General features: G+C 32.6%; 1 non-coding gene across 1 annotated transcript; it reads left to right on the plus strand.

The window, feature by feature from the left end:
- The first annotated feature begins 297 nt into the window (after positions 1–297).
- LOC114206877 (U6 spliceosomal RNA) lies at positions 298–401 on the plus strand. Its single transcript, XR_003608736.1, has one exon. It is a non-coding gene; the product is annotated as a U6 spliceosomal RNA (small nuclear RNA).
- The last annotated feature ends 3,135 nt before the right edge of the window (positions 402–3,536 follow it).

The raw sequence follows: 3,536 nt of genomic DNA on the forward strand, positions 1-3,536 counted from the left end.
TCTGATAGAGCACACTGCAACACAAAAACTATGATGGTTTAAACGGACATGACAAGAGGACACCAAAAAATTTCTAAATCATGAAAAGACAATGTGAATATACATGTACTTAATGAAATCATTAAAAAACATTTTATCATTTTTCACACCTCTGTATGTTGTTGTGGCTTATAATGTACATACTTGCATTAGGTGAGAAGTATGTGTACATAATTTACAAATAAATAAATGTATTTTGGAATATTTGTCCAAAAATGTTTTAATGATGGGATGTGGTATCAAAAATTGGGGGGGACCCTGCTCACCTTCACAGCACATATACTAAAATTGGAACAATACAGAGATTAGCGTGGCCCCTGCACAAGGATGACACACAAATTTATGAAGCATTTCATATTAAAAAATAGAAAAATTGGATGGGCCACTGGTCTAGAGAAAGCACTAAGCTTAACTTTTTTATATGATAAAAAGAACAATAGCTTAGTAGCTACCTGTCTACAAATTTCATCAGCTTTATTTCTTCTCAATATTTTGCACTAAATGGCAAATATAGAAGAAGCAATGAGGTTTGGGGACAGTCTATTTCCAATGATGTTTATCACAACATAATTATGCTATTCTACCTGTGTAAATAGTGTCAATGATATTATAGTTTTCACATAATTTGTATGTAAATAATTAAAGAATGATTTTTTTTGAATAATAGCATATAGAGATTGGAAAAAGATATATAATTAGACACAATTTTCTTGTAAGGTGAGTCATTTCCCAGCAACATTCTTACTCAATATAAATTCCAAAGGAACTTCCAGAATATTTGAGTCATGACCTGAACACTGCTTTGTTGGAAGCTGGCATTCCTACCACAGAGAAGCAGAGGTCTCTGAAGAAAAAAAAAATCGGTCTCTTTGCCAATTTTACAAGTTGGCCATAGCTATAATCATCAATTCCTTCACAGATACAGAGTTTGCATATAAGATTTTTTTGTGTGTCTGTGTCCTATAGCTCTGGGCAGTTGTTCAATTTAGTGGTGATATTACCATTAATGCATATGCTTCAGGTTAACAAACATGGAACAAATAATATTTTTATTTCACTGCTGACCAAATTATAGACACTTAATTTCTAGAAGATGCATGACATGAAATACCCTGTGCTTTAATATAATCAATGGGTAACATCTAGTTCCTTATTTAAGATGTAAGAATTACAATCCAGACAGAAAGAATACAAAGAATGTGCTAAACAACTCAAAGCAAAATTCACACAACTTAGAACACAAAACCACCTGGAAAAGAACCAGAATGAATAAATGAATTTGTCTATATAAATTAGCAATTCTCAAGCTAGGACATGTGAACAGACTGGACTATATGATTGAGGCTGAAACTGACTTAAAAACAATGAAAAATAAGTTCTAGAAATGACTATAGGAAAAAATGTTTAAAATTGTGAAAATGGCTCTTAAGCATTGAGCTTTTTTAGTCACAAGTACAAACACAATTACAGCAATTTTACCAGTAGTTGTGTGCAAATTCGAGTAGTAATTATACACATGTACATGGTTTCATTAGAATTTAATGCTTATCTTTCCAAAATATGTTATTAACTAAAATTTAACTGTTTTTACTTAAATAAAACAAAATAATGATACTGATATCAGTTACTCATAACTAAAACAAGCTTTTTTTCTTTTCAAATTAAGCTTCTATTTAAAAAAGATTCTCAGAATACCATCAAAAATTTTCATTAAGCAAGGAGGAAAAACATATTCCACTTAAAAAAAAATAGCCCAACATAAACCCACAGCCAAGTACTAATCTAGATTTAATAGTTGATATCATAGTGACTTTTGTGACTTCCTTAGGGTAATGCTAAAGAGCTTTAAAGCAGTTTGCCTCAAATTGTGCCTTTCCTGGGTTTGCTACTCATCCAAAACATAACCCATTAAAGACTGTAGTAAGAAGACAGGAAAAATTAAGGAATAGGAAAAAATGCATTGTGTATTTATTTATAAAATCTATATTATATAAATATATTTTGTGTCACCAAACTGAAAATCTGTATGTCTTCTAAATGCAAAGATGCTTAAAAATCAGCATTTTAGGGGTGTCTGGATGGCTCAGTTGATTAAGTATCTGATGTTGGTTTTGGCTCAGGTCATGATCATATCATGAAATCGAGTTCTGGGGCAGGCTCCACACTCAGCGGGGAGTCTGCTTGAAGATTGTCTCCCCCATCCCTTCCCCCACTCATACGTTCTCTCTTTTTTTCTCTCTCTCTCAAATAAATAGATAAATCTTTTAAAAAAATCAGCATTTTATTTTGAACATTTTGCAAGTAAATATACCATGAATTTGGAATTAGAAAAAATTCTTTAACATATTTAAGGATGTATGGATTAGACATAATTTTAATATAGAGTAGTTTTCACAAAATTTCAAAGTATGATAATTTGTGTAAAGTTCTTACCTATGAAAAAGGAGGCTTGGAACATTTAAAAAAATCAATTTAACTCATCTCATAAACATGGCTTGATTATACACACATTATTATATCTCATATTATTCTAGACATTGGCAGCAAAAATTATTAGTACATGTTTTCTGCTACTAAAGACCTTAAGTAATACAGAAAAGAGTCATTAGTATTCACCAGCAATAATAATACCAAAATGTCAGGGGAGAGAATCATTTATTCTTTAAGATTTTGGCCTATTGGCAAATACTTGAAAAAGAAGTGGTATTTGAGAAGATCATTACAATGACGTGGTTGGCACTGGAGGGTGTTATGCTGAGTGAAATAAGTCAATCAGAGAAAGACATGTATCATATGACCTCACTGATAGGAGGAATTCTTAATCTCAGGAACAAACTAAGGGTTGCTGGAATGGTCGCGGGTGGGAGGGATGGGGTGGCTGGTTGATAGACATTGGGGAAGATATGTGCTACGGTGAGCACTGTGAATTGTGTAAGACTGTTGAATCACAGATCTGTACTTCTGAAACAAATAACACAACATATTTTAAGAAAAAAGGAAAAGAAGAAGATAGCAGGAGAGGAAGAATGAAGGGGAGTAAGTCAGAGGGGGAGACGAACCAGGAGAGATGATGGACTCTGAAAAACAAACTGAGGTTTCTAGAGGGGAGGAGGGTAGGGGGATGGGTTAGCCTGGTGATGGGTATTAAAGAGGGCACATTCTGCATGGAGCACTGGGTGTTATGAACAAACAATGAATCATGGAACACTACACCAAAACAAATTATGTAATATATGGTGATTAACATAACAATAAAAAATTAAAAGATTAAAAAAAAAGAGAAGATCATTATAGAATGAGAAGGAATTCCACAGGCAGAGAAGTCAAAAAGATATTGGATTCCATCCCATTGCAAACATCTTCTCATATTTTCCCATTTCCTCTTGTATTTCCACATTTCAAAATTATCTAAATCATTTTAAAACTTTCTTATCCCTCAGGTTTTGTTTGAAAGGACATTTTCTATGAGAAATCATCCATGAATTAACAATACTAAA

This window comes from Eumetopias jubatus, unplaced genomic scaffold (genome assembly GCF_037043125.1).
Source record: "Eumetopias jubatus isolate StellerSeaLion01/CBP00866 unplaced genomic scaffold, mEumJub1_p1.0 scaffold_2, whole genome shotgun sequence".
Classification (NCBI taxonomy): Eukaryota; Metazoa; Chordata; class Mammalia; order Carnivora; family Otariidae; genus Eumetopias; species Eumetopias jubatus.